The sequence below is a fragment of the Hibiscus syriacus genome, unplaced genomic scaffold (genome assembly GCF_006381635.1).
Source record: "Hibiscus syriacus cultivar Baekdansim isolate YM2019G1 unplaced genomic scaffold, ASM638163v2 tig00008145_pilon, whole genome shotgun sequence".
Lineage (NCBI taxonomy): Eukaryota > Viridiplantae > Streptophyta > Magnoliopsida > Malvales > Malvaceae > Hibiscus > Hibiscus syriacus.
The window spans coordinates 1,208,227-1,231,555 of record NW_024062153.1 but is presented as its reverse complement, the minus strand read 5'-3'; the positions used below and the strand labels follow the sequence as shown (position 1 = coordinate 1,231,555).

Genomic DNA, 23,329 nt, shown 5'->3' with positions numbered 1-23,329 from the left:
TGCAGTTATTTTTGCTGAGGACTGAAATCTCAAACCATATGATTTTCTTAACAATGTTTTTTCATGGCAATTTTAATTTTCTTCTAGTTATTGTACATTGCTTGAGGACAAGCAATAGCTTAAGTTTGGGGGTGTGATAACTCCATAAAAAGACTCAATTTCTAGTCTTTTCACTTAAGTTATTGCTCGTTTAAACAAAGTATGCACAACATTTTAGTTGCATTTAGTCACATTTAGGTTATATTTGCTTGTGGTGGATAAGTTTTGCTTCGGCAAGATTTATTTGGTTTAACTGATGATGCTAAGGAGAAAGGGTTTGTGTGGATTGTGTCTGTGCAGGAAACTTACAGAGGAATAACATTTCAGTCGCGACAACATAACTTGCAAGGGCCAATGGAACAGAGGAGAACGTGATGAGTAGATTTATCTCACCAGGGCAAGGTTTATATGCAAAAATCTGAAGCGGATATGATGAAATCGCCTATGTCACATCCAGCTGGATGACCTTCTTTACAAGTAAGCAAGCCGTAAAGATTCTTACAGCCACCAGCCATCTTTCCTTTTTTTATCTAGACGAATAATAACGGTTATTTAAGGAATCTCTAATCATGCAAAAACCCTAGGAAATTCTTCTCTATAAATATTCAAACGTAGCCGCCAAAGAGAAAGGCAATGAAGAAGATAGAGAAGAGCTTTGCTGAAGGTGTGAGTGAGCAACTATAGTGCTTTACCACCATTTACCAACCTACTTTCCTTGGTGTCCTCCATAGCCAGACTGTAGCAGAGCAGTGGTCTGGTCTTAAGAGAGACTGATCACCAAGGCAGGAGCGGTGCTGATCAAAATTGTCACGATAGAGCCCCCGATTTTTGGAGTCGTTCTTCCTTTATTCTTGAATTCTTTACATGTTTGGAGTTGTATGAAATGATGCTACTTGGATGACTTTTGATAGAACCATGACTATCTTACTTGGTGTTAATCTTTGTTTTGCCTAGACAATTATTTTATGTTTTATGAATGATGAATTATGATTTTGCTCATGATTGTTTTGTTCATTGTTTTAATATTTTACCTTGACACTGTAAGAGCATCGAGAGATTGTCTGTGGTTTTGGTAAAACATGTCTTGGCAATGTAAGAGTATCGAGAGATCTCCTTTTTTCTAGATAGTGATTCTTAGATTCGAGAGAATTAAGATAGATCTATATGAAGAATGGAATGGATCCAGGATGGTGAAGTTCTAACTTGTCTACCTTAGAGATAAAGAGCGGGTTTCGATCGACTAAAAGCGGTAGACACTAGATTAGGATATATAACGACTATAGTTCACGCTGAGAGGTGTTGCTACAACAATACTCTGACAAACCAAGAGTTGTAGTTAACGCTGAGTAGTATTGTCATAACAACCTTCTAAGAATACATAGTAATCCTGTCGGGCAGCTTAAGCAAGTCATAATAATTCATTCTAGACTTAGGATAATTGTTTTCAATACAAAAGATTAGCATAAGTACTCAGTGGTAAGTCTAAATATGTGAGGTTGTTTACATTATATGTAAATCAACACTTGTCATTATTTTGTTTATTTGAATAGTCTGCACATTTATTTTTTCTTGACCAAATTTTTCTGAAATCATACATTATAGTATTTTCTTGTTTTATTAATATTAGTTTAATTTGACAAGAGAGTAGGAATTAGCTTGTGACAACTAGCACTAGTTGTGGTGAAGATTAAAATTGTAGACCAATCCCTGAGGAGAGGATAACTTACTTACCCTATATTACTTGATTCGATTGTGTATACTTGCACATAATTGCTTGCCTTAGCATATACATTTACAAGCGATCATTCATGCAGTGATTAACACTTAATCTAGTTAATTTAACTTTCATTAAAGTCATAGATCACCAGTTAACAAGCATAACATTAGTCTTATATTTCTATATACGAAATTGTTTAGTCTCATAAAACACCAATGTTGTGACAATAACAACATGCAATCATAATTATTTTATCTCTAAAAAATAAGATCAATATACAATAAGATTCAATTATCTCTAATAAAACATCTACTAAGAACGCAACTAATAGAATATAGTTTAAAGAAAAAATCATTCTTTTAGCATTTAACTGAACACATTATGTTCAGTACCAAATAAAAATAGTAAAATTAAATATCGAACTTCACAATAGTGTTTGTCCCGTCTCAAGTCAAATACACAAAAGAACAGTTGAACCCTAATCGGATACTATTATTGCACGACTGTTCCAAAGCTGCTGGTGCACTCCCCGATGAAAGGATTAGGTTACCATCGTAGAGAAAGTATGGAGAAAAAATATTAGAAATAAAGAAATTGATGATCCAATAGTGAGAGAAACAATTATATTTATAGATTGATGAAATAGACCCTCAACGAATGATTTTACTCCACATTTCAGGTGGTTTCAGATCCCTTGACAGTTATCCTCTTCCAGCTATGCATTCAAGAAGGTTCTCCATTCATCACCTTATGAGTCACCGGATACTGCAAAATCATCTCAGTAATCTATCACATCATCGTAATACAACTTCACTTGTAGCTTCAATCAATGCCCTAGCATCAACGTACACAATTTTAACATAAAAATTAAACCAATATCCACCAACTTAGTCTCATGATGCAAATGATAAAAAAATATGTAAAAATTATCATAAAATTCTCCTACTAATGCTATCTTTCAAGCTCAACCTAGGTAAAAAGACTTCTAAATGATAACTCTTTTAGAGAGTTATCAATAAGTAGTAGGTACACGCATGATCTTAATAAAATGTTACCTACTTAAGGTTTAATTGTTTTATCGTTAAAGTAGGGATCTCATGTTTCCCCATAATCCTCTGCAGAGGGCCTCTCTATGAGTAAACCTTTAAAGGGTATCTATCCATAATGATTGTAACCGCTATGCATTATCTGAATGCGACCCTGACTCTATTGTGCATTATCTAAATATTACACTGACACCTTTTTGCTTTATCTAAATACAACACTGACCCTGATGTGCATTATCTTAATATAACACTAACATTGTTGTGCATTATCTGAATGCAACACTAACATTGTTGTGTATTATCTGAATGCAACACACAACTAGTATCTGGTCTCACATAGCCATCAGACACTAGTTAACTGAGGGAACATGGTGCCACAAAGCATCAGTAAAATTACCACTAAGCTACTGAATGATCACCTAGCCTTACATAACAACTAGGTAGATCATAGAAGGGGAACCCGATTCCACATAGCATCTGCACAATTCCCGCTCAACTAAAGCATTGGCTTCATCTCATACACCCATCAAGCCAAGCTTTAAGGATATATTTTGTATTGGACTGATGCAATTACACATGACTGAGGGCTCAAGACCACAAAAAGCTAATAATGCTCGATGATAGAAACTGAGGTAGCCTAGCTACACACCACTAACAATGTCCCACTAGGGCAATTAAGGTAGCCTTGTTACACACGAGCATAACTTGGCATGCTAAGGTAAGGTCATCCTCTTTACTAGATTCTATCTTGTCTGCCTCTCATCTAGAACATCATGCTAGAGTTTATTAGTATGTTATATATGTTAGTTTGTTAAGCTGCTCTATGCTGGACATTTAACACTAAAGGGTACTTTAGTCATTTATGTCTCTAAGGGGACCTCTATGTGTTTATGATTTTACCATGACTACTGATTTAGCTATTAACTTTTTGTATTATTTACTAGCCCAATACCTGGCTCGGGTTCATTACTTGGTAGCGATACTCCCTCAATTCACCCTCGAAATGGAAGGATAATTGTATACCCATGATTCGTTGACATTATCGTTGTACACGATTATGCTATTTCGTTATCTAAATAATTTGTCATACGACTTACTGGTACATCCTCTACAACAATCCTTCATTCTGAGTTACTCGCTATGTGCTCGACTAAAAATACTTGGAAGTATTACTTCTACTATGGTTACTTCGGTTATATGCCACTACTACAAGTTTTTTAGGGCCCTTTACCCATTTATGTCCCTCACGAGCTAAGTTCTACTATTACATATGATCCTTGACTTTTGCAGGCCTCAACGGAGTCAAATTTAACCATTTAAAATGGGTAGTATTGATACTCTACTTACAATAACGATACCCTAGGGTCAAGTATCAATACCCCATGAGTATCCATTAAAATGTCTTTTTGTTAGGAAATATGATGCTTTATCGATCAACCAAAAAAGTCCAAAAGAGGGTGAATTTGTCACATAAAAGAATTTGGGAGTATGAAAAGAAAGAATAGTAAAAATTGCACAGTGGTTCAACTTACTTAATGAAGTTTAAATCCACTAACTTAGCTCCACACTAAGGATTTTTAACAAGATTTTTAATTTTTAAAAATCAAAATCAATGATTTAGAAAAATACATCTTGATTTAAAATTTAAGCTTGAAAAAATAAAAAGAATTACTTTCACAAAACAATTCATCATGTTTAAAAATGTCAAAATGCTCACATTTCCATTGCTATGGTCATCAGGAACATACTTGTCCTTCAAAACATAGAAAACCTTTTAAAATTAGACAAGTATGGTTTCCCAAGGGGAAATGAGACTTTTGCACTAACATTCAAGGATCCAAAGCAATTTGGATACCAAAATCCAAATAAATGTCTTTTGTAGGTGTGTGGGAGCAATAGTATTAGACAAGTATTTATTCAAAGTTTTCAAAAAAATTAAAAGTCCATAAAACTTGAATTTGAACACAAAACAATTTTTTGGGCAAGCAATACAAATATTGTTCTTACAGTATTGATACAACATGAACAATATTGATATTATTCTCGTAGTAACGATACCCAAGGTAAGAGAAGTTTTGATACTCTCATGGGAGTACCAATATTGCCTATTGGTTTTAAATGTGTTCAGATTCTAGTTTGCAAAATTGGTATAGATACTCTAAGGAGTATCAATACTACTGTGTAGTAGTATCGATACCGTAAACCCTAGTCTTGATACTCCCAGTCCAACAGTAGAAAAATAGCTAGTTTTTATTAATGCAATATCGATACTCCAGGCTCAAATACCAATATTCCCTAGTCTGTGAAATTTTATTTTGCAGCAACGACTCTAAAGCATCCCGACTTGAGACTAATTCCAACATATAAAAACAAGTTGAAGACACTTGAAGAAGGTTACACAACACCTATCTAAGCATTGATCATCAAGAGAAAAGATTTCATTCTTTATTCTTTGTTTTCTCTTGTAAATAGTGTATTTTATTGAGCTTAGTTGTGCAAACACCTTCCTTTTAGAGGCTTCTTGTTTATATTCTTTTAATCCTTTTTGTAAAAAGGGTTTGGTTCTATTTTAGTCATTAAAAACTTGAGAGTTCTAAAAGGTTAATCTTGAGCCTAGAAAAAGAAACAACAAATTAGTGGATTTGCATTTTTCAAAATTTCATTTTGGTTTTCAAAATCCATTTTTGCTTTCAAAATAAAATCATTTAAACTTTAAATTTTGAAATTAATTACTTATATTTGGAATTCATGGTCTCAAATTCCAAATACAAATCATCATAGACATCTTGTAACTCTTTAAATGAATAAGAATTCAAATCTCAAGAGTTAGAAGTTACCTTGAATCTTCTTCGATGACTATAAGACAAAGGTTGGCAACTTCATCTTCATTATTGGAGTCTTATTCATCACTCCAAGCCACCAAAAATGCCTTCTTTTTACTTGATCCCTACTTTATTAAGAGAAGACATTCATATTTGACATGCCCTATTCTTTAGAACTCAAAGCACACCGGGGGACCTTTCCTCTTACTCAATTCATGCTTCACTTACTTTCCTTTGGAAGATATGAATCTTGTGAATCTTTCAAAGAACTTGGCCATCTCTTCAAATTTATCCACCTCTTCACTTGAGTCTTGATTACTCTCATTGGTGGATTTGAAAGTGAATCTCGCCTCCTTCTTTTTCTTGTTCTTGTTCTTATCTTCTTTTTTTTCCTTGTTCTTTTTGAGTTTCACCTCATGAGCGAGTAGAGAACCAACAAGCTAATCAAGGGTGTACAACTCCAAGTCCTTGGCTTCTTCGATGGTGGTTGCTCTGCCTTCCCAAGATATAGGCAATAAGGCAAGCATCTTTCTCCCTATTTCTTTATTCAACTAAACCTTCCCAAAATTCTTTAACTCATTGATGATTGAATTGAATCAATCGAACATTATATTTATGTCTTCATCGGGTTCATCTTGAAGTTCTCGTAGTTGAGAGTGAGAATGTCAATTTTGTACTTCTTCACTTGGCTTGTTACTTCATGAGTCACCTATAACTTATCCCAAATCTTCTTAGCATTAGAGCATGAAGCTACTCTATTGTATTTTTTCGAGCTAAGAGCACAAAAGAATATGTGCATGGATTTGGCATTGAGTTGGGAAATCTTCCTATCTTCACTTATCCATTTCGATCGATTCCTTAGAGGAACGGAAGAATCGTCGACTATAGCATCCCAAACCGAAAGGTCAATGGCTTGGATGAAAAACATCATCCTATTTTTCAATATAAATAATTTGTTCCCTTGAAACTAGGGAGGCCTATGGATGGAGTGTGAGTCATCAAGGTAGTACCCGTCGGATGTAGAAGTCATATTCTCAGTTGCATCGAGAATTGATAGAAAGCTCCACGGATCTTCACAAGGTTGTTAGATTGTTGATTTGTAACTCGTTCTAATACCAATTGTTAGGTAATATGATGATCTATCGATCAACCAAAAAAGTACCAAGAGATGGTGAATTGGCCAAATAAAAAAATTTGGGAGTATGGAGAGAAAGGATATGAAAAATTGCACAATGATTTATAGTGGTTCAACTTCCTTAATGAAGTTTACATCCATTACCTTAGCTTCACATTAAACATTTCTAACAAATTCATTAATTTTTATTTTTTTTTCTATGCTCAAGAGTAACCTTTTACAACTCCCTAATTTTCAATGGCTAAACTAGAACCTAACCCCTTTTACAAAAGATAAAAAGAATGTAAACAAGAAATCTCTCAAATGAAGGTGTTTACACAATTAAGCTCACTATAACACATTATTTACAAGAGAAAACAAAGAATAAAGAATAAAAACTTTTATCTTGATAATCAATGTTTGGATAGGTGTTGTGTAACCTTCTTCAAGTGTCCTCAACTTGTATTTATATATTGGAATGAGTTTCTAGCTATTTTTAGTCATTGGAGATATTTTGGAGTCGTTGGGTACTTAACTGCTACAAAATGAAACTGCCCAGACTAGGGAGTATATGTACTATGGCTTGGAGTACCGATATTGCACTAATAAAAACTAGACGTTTTTTAACCATTAGGATGGGAGTATCGATACTAGGGTTTACAGTATCAATAATACTATACAGTAGTATTAATAAATGTTTTATTTGGTTAATATTTTATTATTAATTAATCCATGTTATCTCTTTTATATTGCTATTTTGGTTTTTTTACGTTAGATTCTATGCAGGACTCCTCTTCTCAGAAGAAGAAAAAAAATAATTAAATAATGAATTAAAGAAAATTTATTCTATTTCTAGGAATAGTTTACGCCAACTTAGATTGAAAGACCAAGTTAGATGCCAACGCTATTTAAATAATCTAATCAACAAGATCAAAGGAGAAAAGCAAGGCAAACCATTATTCTTTAAGATTTAAAAGATGTAATTAACTCAAACACTTTAGATTTTATTATTTTATTTATATTTTATTATTTTTATTAGAAATTTTAGTTTACTATCAATTAAGTATTTTAATGTAATTAACAGTTAGTATTCTATTTTCATTATGTTATCTCAAAGTTATAAATACCCACTAGGGGAGAAGCTTCGGAGGTATACAAGTTCAGAATTCAATATAGAAGTAATTTTGGCTTTTAGGTTTTTAGTTCAATAAAATTATTTTCTTTTTCATCTTTTCTCTCTTCCATACGCCAAGTATGAATTCTATCATACTTGGTTAAACTTTTCCTTAGCCGATAGATGAGTACGATTCAATCCAATCTCATGAAAATTGAAAAAGCGCTTCATATCTTCATATTCTTTCTTAATTTTTGACAGACAAGAGGAGACAATCGACCTTTTCTTTAAACATCTCAATACCTTAAATCCAAAGAGTGAAGGTTGGTTTGATCGAAGTTGTGATCTATAGATGGGGAGGAGAGTCGGCATGTAGCAAATTCAATTCCCTAAGAACAAGCGTAGTGGAGGTCCATTGAGGGAAATCAAGATCGGGTTTGATTCTTATCGAGACACCATAATCTGAGCACATACTTTTCCACTACTAAAGAAAGAATTGGCGTTAACATCAATAGTCTTTGTTAATACAAACAAGGATTAAATTTCAAAGATTATCTTTGGGAATTAATTCACCTAATAAAAGAGTAAATTACAAGGCTTATGCCTTGTAGACTGTAACCGGCAAGAATATGCAGTGATTGAGAAAGATTGAGGCAGAGCAAAGCTGGAGGATTTCTCTCATCATAATTAATTTTTCTACAAGTACATACATAGATAACGTGTTAAAAAGGTTTAGCATGGAAGAATCTAAGAAAAGGTTTCTGTGTATGAGACATGGTATATCTCTCTCGAAGAAAATGTGTCCTTCAACTCAATAAGAGAGAGAATGAATGAATAAGATCGCATATGCTTCGGCTATTGGTTCTATCATGTATGTCATGGTATGTACTTGACCAGATGTATCATATGCTTTAAGCATGATGAGTCGGTATCAGGTAAATCATGGTTAATGTCAGTGGGTTAAAGTTAAAAATATGCTTAAGTACTTAAGAAGAACTAATAATACATTTCTTGTTTATAGAGTCAAAAAAGAGCTTAGTGTAAAAGATTATACTGACTCCAACTTCCAAACTTACAAGGATGACTCACGATTGCAATTGGTTTATGTGTTTTGTCTTAATGAAAGTGCTATGAGCTAGAAGATTTCAAAGTAAGACACAGTAGATAATTCTATAATAGAGATTGAATATATTACAACCAACAACAAAAGAGGTTGTTTGGATCAAGAAGTTCATATCTGAATTAGGGGTTGTTCCTAGCATATTGAATTCTATAGAAATCCGTTGTTACAACAATGGAACCATTGCACAAGCACAGGAATCCATATCTCATCAACGGTCCAAACATATTCTTAGGTGCTTCCATCTCATTTGAGAGATCATAGATCGAGGAGATATGGATATATGAGTACACATGGATGAAAACATTGTTGATCCCTTGACGAAGCCTCTGGCACAACAGAAGCATGATTGTTACACTAAATCACTCGGTATTAAATATATGAGTGATTGGTTAGTTCTAGTGGAGATTGTTAGAGTATGCCCAAAGACCAATCATAAGATGATTGTATTAACATATTTTCTTTACGATATTTATTAAATAAAGGCATTACTGTTATTTTCTTTTTTTTATATTTATGTGCATTAAATAAACAAAAAGTTAATAATGTCCATATAATAATATGATTATTATTAAAAGATTCCTAGTTAAGAATTATTATGGTCATGAACAATAATAATACACTTAAAACTAATATGTTATCGATTGATGACAATGAGTTGTCATTGACATAGAGATGTCAGAATTGAAACATGAATATGTTGTTAGAGAACAATGTATTGGATTAACCCGCTATGAGCATATTTCTTGGATTATTATATGACGGTCACGATATTGGCCATGGTGACAACTATATGTATGATCCTTAGACTTGAGATTATTACTATCTCAACATATATTGTTTTATGTTTTAATATGGTTAAACGTACTTTGTAACTGGTTGCACTATAAAGACTGACATTAAACATATCACGATATATGTAGTGAGGTATGAATGATCAAGATAGTATTTTCCTTCCTACATAATAGGAAATATATCACAGGCCACTTAATTGAGTGAGACTAGAAATGATGGTCATGCTCGAATAAGTTGATATGAGATATCATAAATTATTCATTTGTTATAGTTTGCTCTAGATATTAAGAAATAATAGATGGGCTATACAAGTGTGATTATTCCAAGACTTGTACATATTCTAGATATAAAGAACAAAGGGATATAATACATTAAAAGAGTTAGTCAAGAACATGTTATGTCGAATCATGACTTCCTGTAACTTAGGAAACAATGATATATATTGCTAGATGTCACTCATTGTTTGTAATATTAGAATGGTTCTAATTATTATTACTAACGTTACAGGAACCCAGAGGGTCGGACTCAATGGTTGAAAAGAACAATTTATAAAATGTGTTACATATGTACAATTTTATTGTACATGAATAAAATGTGTAGATAATATATATATATATATATATATATATATATATATATATTTATATATATGTATGTATATGATTGTAATTTTAATTACATTTTAAATATTGAATTTAACTAAAAAAATATAATTAGGGTAATTATATTCCTTATTAAATTCATATTAAAACCCTAATAGCTAGGGTGTCACATATAAAAGGGATATGTTGGTCTAGCGGTCGTTTACCCTTCTAAAATTCTTAAATTCCTCAAAATTATTTTGAGAAAGAATTTTCTCTCAATTGATTTTCAATCGAGTGAACTAAGTAGAGGCCATGACGATTTTTTCGTGGAGGCTAGGATTCAAATCGTTCTTGAGATCGTGAGTCATTGATGTATTGTCGCTATTCAAGGAACCCAATGTGAGAAATCGTGTTATGTCAACCTACTTTTTCTTAATCAAAAGTAGACATCCATGCACATCATTTTATGTCAACCTACTTTTGCTAAGTAGGTCATGTTCCATGCGGCAATTTTTCCTTTTAATTTAAGTATTTTTTTTCCTTCATTTTATCTTCAAATGAATCATTCAATTTTATATTTTAATCACTAATTATAGAATTTAGAGAGACGACTTTTAAAATTATGGCCACTCACTAGCGTCTTCTTTGTCAATACTCAAGTTGTATTTGCTAAAATTCTCCTTAAACTTGTATATTCAAAGTGGAAGATTTTGAGAGTCGGGGATGAAAGAGATAAAATTTGGGAAATTGGAAAGAAAATTCTTCAAGCCATCGCAGCTACCATGATCTTCCCAAATTCTTAATAATCTATTAATCAAAGGTTGTAGGCCATGGGGTGTGCCGACGGTCCCAACGAGCGCGTCACCATGAGTACACCTTTAATAGATCTCTAAACAATGATTGCAACTACTATGCATTATCTGAATGCGACCCTGACACTGTTTAGCATTATATGCATGCAACACTGACATTGTTGTGCATTATTTAAATATTACACACTACATGTATCTGGTCTCACATAGCCATTAGACACTAGTTAATTAAGGGAACCTAGGGTCATAAAGCATCAATAAAATTCCCACTAAGTTGTTAAATGATCTCCTGGTCTTACATAGCAATCAGGCAAATCATAGAGGGGAACCTAGTTTCACATAGTATCGGCACAATTCACGTTCAACTGAAGCATTGACTCGATCTCACACAGTCATCAAGCCAATCTTTAAGAATATTTATTTTATTGTGTTGATCCAACTATACATGACTGAGGGCTCAAGGCCACAAAACACTAATAATACTTGACGAGGACAATTGAGGTAGCCTAGCTACACACCACTAATAATGCCACACTTGGGCAACTGAGATAGCCTTGCCACACACTAAAATAGCTCAGTATACTAAGGTAAGTTATTCCCCTTTACTAGTTGTTATCTCATTCATCCCCTCATCTAGAACATTATGAAAGGGTTTATTAGTATGTTATATTTGTTAGTTTGTTAAGTTGCTCTATTTTAGACATTTAACACTGAATGACATTTTATTCATTTTTTGTCTCTAATGAGATCTCTATATGTTTCAAGATTTTACAATGATTATTGATTCTGCTATTCAATTTTTGTCTTATTCATTATCCCAATACCAGACTCAGGTTCATTACTTGGTTGCAATACTCTAGTTGCTCTTACCACACTTTCCCTCAATTTACCCTCAAATTGGAGGGTCCACGATAAGCCCACGATTCGCTAACATTCTTGTAGTACATGGTTCCTCTATTTCATAATCTAATTAATATGTCATATCGCTTGATGGTACATCCTTTGCAATGATCCTTCATTCTTAATTACTCGCTATGTGCTTGATTGAAGATACTTGGACATATTATGCCTACTATGGTTACTTCAGTTGTACCCTACTCCTACTAGTGTTTCTTGGCCCCTTTGACCATTTATGTCTCTCACGGGCTAAGTTTTACCATTATGAATCATCCTTGACTCTTAAAACCTTAACAGAGTCGAATTTAACCATTGAAAATGGGTATTATCGATACTCTACTTGCAGTATCGATACTCTAGGGTCAAATATCAATATCCTCATGAGTATCGGTACCCAAAATGGCTTTTGTTTGCTTAAAATTGGCCCAGTATCGATAGCAGGTACCCTCAGTATCGATATTGTAGGGGCATCATCGATACTATCCCCCTCAGTATCGATACTCCCAACTAGAAATGCCTAGATTTCATTCCAGTTCATCCAATATCCATATAGTTCATCCAATATCCATATTATTCATCTAGTATCAATACTTGAACCCGAAATGTATTGTTTAAGCTCAGGAAACACCCAAAATCATACCAAAGGTCTTAGTTTGGTTCCTAATAATGTGCTAAAGCTTTAGGAAGTTACTTAGGGTCATAAATTGTCATAAAAAAAGATTTTACATAAAAACATCATATAATCATGAAATCAAGAATAAACCCAAAAATGCTCAAATACTCAAATCTTAACAATTCATCATGCTTATGAAAGCCTTAACACCGCAATGAATTAGGAACACACCAACTTGATGTTAGAAACTTGAAAATAAGCTCATTTCTCAACAAGCTTTGCTTCTTTCCACTCTTATTGAACAAATATGATTTACACCCCCTTTTTCTAGCCAAAAAGGAAAGTTAAGAGATTCTAATCATAAAGGATGTTGCTAGAGGGATTATGGACAAATTATAAAGATCGAACGACTCTGTAACACCCCAAACCGATGCGGGTAGCCCGATCCGATTCGGGAAGTCACATTAGGGCCACCGGAGCGACCCACCGTAAAAATAGCGGAAATTTTAAAACTTTTTATCAGAACATGTAAACTTATAAAATCATTTATCACTATTTAAAAATAAAACAGATTTCCAAACTCGTATATAAATAAAAATACAATTACATGCCCCCTAATCACAAGTACCATACTCTGCAACCATGCCGGAAGAACTCCCTTACTGAAGTCGATAGATACACTGGTACAATTGTTTTAACCTGAAAAGGTGAGTAATAGAGTGAGCTTTGGAAAGCTTAGTAATACAGAACTACCAGATGATGCTACATGACATGTAGATAAATGGAAAACCATATAATTTCCTTATTGAATCATACGTATACCAGCTTGCAGAATAATTTGGGGTTCCATTAAAAGTTCATCGAGTAGAAGCCATGAATCTCAGTTCATAAGAAACCTTTCAAAGTATGACATTTTTAGGAGATCGAATAGGATGTCTAGTGTGTTCCAACAGTATAATAAAATCATAATAGGTACAAATCATAGTCCAGTAAATCTCACAATTTCGTAAAAGAGTTTAACTTTTGAAAATCATAGTTTAAACCCTTTTCTGGTACACCATCAGTAGTTCCCAAAAATTATTTTCCATATAGCTTACTTTATGCACATAGCAAAAAGAAAGCCGACTTAAGGATAGGCTATGAAGCTTGTATCCTTAAGCCCAAGTCAATAAGTCCATATAGCTTACCCTAAGCACACAACAAAGGAAAGCCGACCTAATGAAACATCTTGGGGCCCTCAAGAGTCACATTAGGCCCAGTTAGCTTGATCAGAGCTATTCCATCGTAATTCAATTCCAAAAATTCAATTGCACCGTGACATAAATTTCATAAATCCAAAAACATGGTAATCATATACCATTTCAAAACAAAAATTAGATAGCAGCCATATTCCATAAATTGTCACATTAAATTGGTGCATCCATAAAACAATAACCAATGAATTCGGTGTACCACATATTAAAACCAATAAAACAGTTCAGTAATAAGTAGGGAACACACTAGAGAATCCAAGTATTTCCAGAGGCCATTGTAGTTATCATTTTGGATAACATGAAACTTATGAAATTTGAACGAATTCCTGGAACAAGGTTCTATTGAGGAGAATTGATTACTAACCGATCTAGCCAGACATTTAATGTTGATACATTAGAATCCCATATTTTCGTGTGCTTTAGGAAAACGTTCAGGAACCTTTATACATAATAATTCTAAATTCAGATTTACTGCGAGTGATTCCATTACCCAAACAATCAGGGGTATTCAGGAATATACTTTAAATTCATAGGATTTCAGCCCAATTGAACCAAATGAGATATTCAGAATCTTTTCCATCTGCGTTACTTGTTTTTTTTTCAAATATGACCAAAGTGATTTTAGATGAAATATAGAATCGAAGATTCAAGTCATTTACAATCTTCGACTATCGATCATATTATCAAACAACTCGAGTTACACAACTCTCAAACTGATGCATGTCAACAAGTCAATTCATTATCCTTCCAGTGTATTCACTCTTTAATACCATAGTGCAGATCCATAGATCGTCCCCATAATCATCACTGAATAAATCTTCCAACGGTCTTTATTTCATTTCCACGTTTCAACAATATCAGGAAATACTGACGTACTTGATCCATGGATCATAACCCATAATGACAATCCATCATGTAAGTTCAACAGTGTTTCCAAACTCATCAAATCACCTATTTAATCCTTAGTCATTGATGTTACTTAGTTCGTTTGGTAAGCAAGTCTATCCCGATTACTTTAAAGTTTCCAGAATAATTCAGACGTTTCTGAATTTCAAATACACGTTGTACTTTATTTCATTTCAATTTATTCATATAATAAAGTCATTCTGGTATTCGTGTTGTTTTGACTAACGACTACCCACTTATTAGTACTGTATGCGCTCTAGAGTTGAGCTGCGCCAAGTACTTCCAGAATTATCATCGATCCAAATTTGAGAAGATGAACAAACATTCAAGTGATACTTATATCATTCAGGTAATGATATAGTACTAACGTTGGTTAATCACTTAAGTTGCGTTCCACAACTTTTACTGGTAGCACAACATCCATGTTTATTTGGATTTCTTAATTAATCCAAGACATTTACTTATTCTAGGTCATAAGGGCATTTTGGTCATTTTGGTGCTTAACATTTTTTTCTATTCATTTCAAAGCTTGAGTATATCCATTCATTCCTGAGCTTGGTGACATTCTTGAGTCATTTCCATTCCAGGGGTAATTTGGTCATTTTATAATTCTAGAATATTTCAATCATTTCCTTCCATCCGGTCTTATTATTTAATTCAATCCTATCATTTACTTCAGTCCTTTCGAACAATTCTGTCAGCAGAATACCTCCGATAAATTACTCTTCAAGTATTTACTCCTTATTCGAATATTTTCGGGTCAAGTGTCTTCTCAGATTTTACAAACGGAATATTATAAATTTTTCTGTACAAAGACAGGATCTTAACAATTAAATTCGTACTTAATCGAGTTAAGTACAAATCCTCAAAGTACTCTCTCATTCAGGGTCAATTCAGACTATTTTATCTCTCAAGGGCATTTTCATAATTTCTTAACCAGATAAATTTCAATATTAGCTCTTAACGAAAATAATTATAATTTAGAGATCCTATGATCAATTGCTTTCCCGAACATTCTTTGATTTTGAAATGATTCCTTCACAAACTCTCATAGGATTAAAACCGGTTATTCATAATTTCCAAATAAAACTAACATTTCTTATGCACATCAGTAGTTATATCGGATCAATATGTCTTTTCAGAGTTATTAACCAACTTCCTGTGGCAATTCTTATCATTTTCCAACATAAGGGTAATTTCGTAATTTTACCATATCGGAGTATTCTCATAAATTTTTCATCCAAGTATCTTTAACATTTAACCCTTGATGATATAAAATATAAGTTACAAATCCAGAGCTGATTTCTTTATCACCAATCACAAACTTGTAATTTAATTCTAACAATTATCAATCTCTTATCTTAGTCATTCGATCCGTATTCAGTTATAGAATTTCTACCACATTCATATCGAGTGAATAAATTATTCAACTCCACAAAAGTGACCAATATTATCTTATTCATGCATTTACCAATATCAACATGTTCCATAAAGCATAAAGAGGTAGTAAAGTATTACCTCGATTTTCCGTGCCATATCGATCGACCATTTAAATTCCATTTGAACACCCTCGATCTTTAATTTAACTTCCAATATTTTCCTCATGATCCAGGCCATCAAAATTATTAACTCGTATCCAAATAATTTACCTCGCCATAAAGATAGCTTATTAGCATTTAAATAATCATTTGGAAACCCAATTTGTATAATAGAATACTTGTGGGTTACTTTAATAATTAATCACTAAAATTAGAGACTGGACCAAAATAATTTACACTATTGGGCCGTAAACAAAAACTAATGAAAATTAGGAGACAAGGCCAAATTCTTACCATATGCTTCTTCGAAATTCCAAGCTGTAGGTGGAAATCAAATAAATTTGGCCCCACATTTGACATTGGAGATTGATAATGATTTGAATAGCCATGTGTTTGCAATGAATAAACAAAATGATAATGGAATGGTCTCCACGGCAAATGCAACAATTGAAAATGCATTGGACCCCACGACAATTTCAGCACCGAAAGTAATTGATAATTCATTGGCCCCCACGGCAATTGCAGGACCGAAAGTCACATTGGACTTTCCTTTGTTCGAGTGATTGCATCGTCCACCTCTTTTATCACTTCCTTCTCGATGTCCTTCAACTCTTTCTCAGAAGCTAGGTTATGGGATAATATCAACTTCCTAATTCTTTCAATTGGATCACGCTCATGCCTAACACCACTAATCTCATCACGTGTTATATAGGTACTTCCAAGATCAAACATGGAGCGACCATGATACCTACAAGTGTATGTCCATTTCAAGAATTATTGGTCCACTCTTCAAGGCATGTTCTTTAGCAAACTTGCAAGCTTGCTTCACAGCGAGGGCATACATACCATCCACCTTCAAACCATGAACAAAATCCACACGTTTGTAATACGCTGGACTCTTCGCGGCTTTCCACTCGACTGGCCCCTTTAGCTTTGAAACGGAAACTTCCAGCAGGGTGTTACCACGGCCCATGAATGTGCAGTGATCACAATAGGTGGTTAAAACATAAGGTATCCATAAACAATTATCAAAAACAAGTTCCCAAGGGCCGTGGTGGTGTAGGTAAGAACCCATAGGTCTGTTCACACATTTACTTGGCTGAAACTAGAGGTTTGAATATGAGGTACGACGGATTTTTTTAAGGTGGATATTCGTCGGAAACAAGATCGGTCAGAGATGAACATCCTGCGATGAAACGTGCATTCGATGAAGAAGAAGAGAGACATGGAGGAGGAGGAAGAAGAAGAGAGATATGGAGGAGGAAGATGAGAAGGAGCAATAAACGTTGTGGAGCCATTTTCTTTCTTTTGTCAACTAATTAAGCTGTGAATCAACAAGTAGGAAATAAAATAAAATTTCCTCTAAGCTGGAAAACGATAGATTCAATGGTGGCAATGCATTATCCTTAATTTATTCTCATCTCACCCAACAATTTGTCCACTTCTACCTACTCTATCATCCTCATTCATAATTTTTTTTAATTAATTTACCCCATAATTGGGGTGTGACAATTCTCCCCTCCTTAAAAGAATTTCGTCCTCGAAATTCATTCATGTCGCATAATTGCATAAATGAAACTTCCAACAGTTCTTTCATATCTTTAAGTAGCTTTTACAAAAGTACGGATCCTCCACAAATTCTTAACAAGTTGAGTATACCTTCTTTTCAAAACTCTCTCTCATTCCAATAAAAGAATCCGAACGAAAATTTCTTTGAGTAATCAATTCAGTCTTTGTCATGAGAATAGGCTCATAGAGCAGTAGCATAGCCAAATTTCATTTCCGGAGTCGATTCAAAATTTCTCAGGTAATTAACTTTCACATGGCTCGTGAGGTACTTTGCGTCATTTAGACATATGTTACTGGTATTCCTTTTTGTACAAGTATAGCCTTAACGGATAGAAACTTCGGTTTACTCGATACAGATAGGGACTCAGCCCTGGAGTTCCGGCTCAGAGAGGTACGAATGCAGTCTAGGGATATGTACTGATCAGACATATTTTGGCATTCGACCGGCCGGTCTATCTTGAAAAATTTTGAATCAAACCATGGCTCTGATACCACTAAATGTAACACCCCAAACCGATGCGGGTAGCCCGATCCGATTCGGGAAGTCACATTAGGGCCACCGGAGCGACCCACCGTAAAAATAGCGGAAATTTTAAAACTTTTTATCAGAACATGTAAACTTATAAAATCATTTATCACTATTTAAAAATAAAACAGATTTCCAAACTCGTATATAAATCAAAATACAATTACATGCCCCCTAATCACAAGTACCATACTCTGCAACCATGCCGGAAGAACTCCCTTACTGAAGTCGATAGATACACTGGTACAATTGTTTTAACCTGAAAAGGTGAGTAATAGAGTGAGCTTTGGAAAGCTTAGTAATACAGAACTACCAGATGATGCTACATGACATGTAGATAAATGGAAAACCATATAATTTCCTTATTGAATCATACGTATACCAGCTTGCAGAATAATTTGGGGTTCCATTAAAAGTTCATCGAGTAGAAGCCATGAATCTCAGTTCATAAGAAACCTTTCAAAGTATGACATTTTTAGGAGATCGAATAGGATGTCTAGTGTGTTCCAACAGTATAATAAAATCATAATAGGTACAAATCATAGTCCAGTAAATCTCACAATTTCGTAAAAGAGTTTAACTTTTGAAAATCATAGTTTAAACCCTTTTCTGGTACACCATCAGTAGTTCCCAAAAATTATTTTCCATATAGCTTACTTTATGCACATAGCAAAAAGAAAGCCGACTTAAGGATAGGCTATGAAGCTTGTATCCTTAAGCCCAAGTCAATAAGTCCATATAGCTTACCCTAAGCACACAACAAAGGAAAGCCGACCTAATGAAACATCTTGGGGCCCTCAAGAGTCACATTAGGCCCAGTTAGCTTGATCAGAGCTATTCCATCGTAATTCAATTCCAAAAATTCAATTGCACCGTGACATAAATTTCATAAATCCAAAAACATGGTAATCATATACCATTTCAAAACAAAAATTAGATAGCAGCCATATTCCATAAATTGTCACATTAAATTGGTGCATCCATAAAACAATAACCAATGAATTCGGTGTACCACATATTAAAACCAATAAAACAGTTCAGTAATAAGTAGGGAACACACTAGAGAATCCAAGTATTTCCAGAGGCCATTGTAGTTATCATTTTGGATAACATGAAACTTATGAAATTTGAACGAATTCCTGGAACAAGGTTCTATTGAGGAGAATTGATTACTAACCGATCTAGCCAGACATTTAATGTTGATACATTAGAATCCCACTATATTTTCGTGTGCTTTAGGAAAACGTTCAGGAACCTTTATACATAATAATTCTAAATTCAGATTTACTGCGAGTGATTCCATTACCCAAACAATCAGGGGTATTCAGGAATATACTTTAAATTCATAGGATTTCAGCCCAATTGAACCAAATGAGATATTCAGAATCTTTTCCATCTGCGTTACTTGTTTTTTTTTCAAATATGACCAAAGTGATTTTAGATGAAATATAGAATCGAAGATTCAAGTCATTTACAATCTTCGACTATCGATCATATTATCAAACAACTCGAGTTACACAACTCTCAAACTGATGCATGTCAACAAGTCAATTCATTATCCTTCCAGTGTATTCACTCTTTAATACCATAGTGCAGATCCATAGATCGTCCCCATAATCATCACTGAATAAATCTTCCAACGGTCTTTATTTCATTTCCACGTTTCAACAATATCAGGAAATACTGACGTACTTGATCCATGGATCATAACCCATAATGACAATCCATCATGTAAGTTCAACAGTGTTTCCAAACTCATCAAATCACCTATTTAATCCTTAGTCATTGATGTTACTTAGTTCGTTTGGTAAGCAAGTCTATCCCGATTACTTTAAAGTTTCCAGAATAATTCAGACGTTTCTGAATTTCAAATACACGTTGTACTTTATTTCATTTCAATTTATTCATATAATAAAGTCATTCTGGTATTCGTGTTGTTTTGACTAACGACTACCCACTTATTAGTACTGTATGCGCTCTAGAGTTGAGCTGCGCCAAGTACTTCCAGAATTATCATCGATCCAAATTTGAGAAGATGAACAAACATTCAAGTGATACTTATATCATTCAGGTAATGATATAGTACTAACGTTGGTTAATCACTTAAGTTGCGTTCCACAACTTTTACTGGTAGCACAACATCCATGTTTATTTGGATTTCTTAATTAATCCAAGACATTTACTTATTCTAGGTCATAAGGGCATTTTGGTCATTTTGGTGCTTAACATTTTTTTCTATTCATTTCAAAGCTTGAGTATATCCATTCATTCCTGAGCTTGGTGACATTCTTGAGTCATTTCCATTCCAGGGGTAATTTGGTCATTTTATAATTCTAGAATATTTCAATCATTTCCTTCCATCCGGTCTTATTATTTAATTCAATCCTATCATTTACTTCAGTCCTTTCGAACAATTCTGTCAGCAGAATACCTCCGATAAATTACTCTTCAAGTATTTACTCCTTATTCGAATATTTTCGGGTCAAGTGTCTTCTCAGATTTTACAAACGGAATATTATAAATTTTTCTGTACAAAGACAGGATCTTAACAATTAAATTCGTACTTAATCGAGTTAAGTACAAATCCTCAAAGTACTCTCTCATTCAGGGTCAATTCAGACTATTTTATCTCTCAAGGGCATTTTCATAATTTCTTAACCAGATAAATTTCAATATTAGCTCTTAACGAAAATAATTATAATTTAGAGATCCTATGATCAATTGCTTTCCCGAACATTCTTTGATTTTGAAATGATTCCTTCACAAACTCTCATAGGATTAAAACCGGTTATTCATAATTTCCAAATAAAACTAACATTTCTTATGCACATCAGTAGTTATATCGGATCAATATGTCTTTTCAGAGTTATTAACCAACTTCCTGTGGCAATTCTTATCATTTTCCAACATAAGGGTAATTTCGTAATTTTACCATATCGGAGTATTCTCATAAATTTTTCATCCAAGTATCTTTAACATTTAACCCTTGATGATATAAAATATAAGTTACAAATCCAGAGCTGATTTCTTTATCACCAATCACAAACTTGTAATTTAATTCTAACAATTATCAATCTCTTATCTTAGTCATTCGATCCGTATTCAGTTATAGAATTTCTACCACATTCATATCGAGTGAATAAATTATTCAACTCCACAAAAGTGACCAATATTATCTTATTCATGCATTTACCAATATCAACATGTTCCATAAAGCATAAAGAGGTAGTAAAGTATTACCTCGATTTTCCGTGCCATATCGATCGACCATTTAAATTCCATTTGAACACCCTCGATCTTTAATTTAACTTCCAATATTTTCCTCATGATCCAGGCCATCAAAATTATTAACTCGTATCCAAATAATTTACCTCGCCATAAAGATAGCTTATTAGCATTTAAATAATCATTTGGAAACCCAATTTGTATAATAGAATACTTGTGGGTTACTTTAATAATTAATCACTAAAATTAGAGACTGGACCAAAATAATTTACACTATTGGGCCGTAAACAAAAACTAATGAAAATTAGGAGACAAGGCCAAATTCTTACCATATGCTTCTTCGAAATTCCAAGCTGTAGGTGGAAATCAAATAAATTTGGCCCCACATTTGACATTGGAGATTGATAATGATTTGAATAGCCATGTGTTTGCAATGAATAAACAAAATGATAATGGAATGGTCTCCACGGCAAATGCAACAATTGAAAATGCATTGGACCCCACGACAATTTCAGCACCGAAAGTAATTGATAATTCATTGGCCCCCACGGCAATTGCAGGACCGAAAGTCACATTGGACTTTCCTTTGTTCGAGTGATTGCATCGTCCACCTCTTTTATCACTTCCTTCTCGATGTCCTTCAACTCTTTCTCAGAAGCTAGGTTATGGGATAATATCAACTTCCTAATTCTTTCAATTGGATCACGCTCATGCCTAACACCACTAATCTCATCACGTGTTATATAGGTACTTCCAAGATCAAACATGGAGCGACCATGATACCTACAAGTGTATGTCCATTTCAAGAATTATTGGTCCACTCTTCAAGGCATGTTCTTTAGCAAACTTGCAAGCTTGCTTCACAGCGAGGGCATACATACCATCCACCTTCAAACCATGAACAAAATCCACACGTTTGTAATACGCTGGACTCTTCGCGGCTTTCCACTCGACTGGCCCCTTTAGCTTTGAAACGGAAACTTCCAGCAGGGTGTTACCACGGCCCATGAATGTGCAGTGATCACAATAGGTGGTTAAAACATAAGGTATCCATAAACAATTATCAAAAACAAGTTCCCAAGGGCCGTGGTGGTGTAGGTAAGAACCCATAGGTCTGTTCACACATTTACTTGGCTGAAACTAGAGGTTTGAATATGAGGTACGACGGATTTTTTTAAGGTGGATATTCGTCGGAAACAAGATCGGTCAGAGATGAACATCCTGCGATGAAACGTGCATTCGATGAAGAAGAAGAGAGACATGGAGGAGGAGGAGGAAGAAGAGAGATATGGAGGAGGAAGATGAGAAGGAGCAATAAACGTTGTGGAGCCATTTTCTTTCTTTTGTCAACTAATTAAGCTGTGAATCAACAAGTAGGAAATAAAATAAAATTTCCTCTAAGCTGGAAAACGATAGATTCAATGGTGGCAATGCATTATCCTTAATTTATTCTCATCTCACCCAACAATTTGTCCACTTCTACCTACTCTATCATCCTCATTCATAATTTTTTTTAATTAATTTACCCCATAATTGGGGTGTGACAGACTCACCTTTAGCTATAATGTTGAGTTAATCGATCGGATGAAATAGTCAAGAGAGAGTGAATTGGCAATTAAATTTTGGTGGAAGCTTTGAC

General features: G+C 34.0%; 1 long non-coding RNA gene across 1 annotated transcript; it reads right to left on the bottom strand.

The window, feature by feature from the left end:
• Positions 1-686: 686 nt before the first annotated feature.
• LOC120202008 lies at positions 687-17,321 on the bottom strand. Its single transcript, XR_005523696.1, has 3 exons — positions 16,909-17,321; positions 8,446-8,456; positions 687-697 (listed from the first exon to the last, which is right to left on the bottom strand). It is a non-coding gene; the product is annotated as an uncharacterized LOC120202008 (long non-coding RNA).
• Between the last annotated feature and the right edge of the window lie 6,008 nt (positions 17,322-23,329).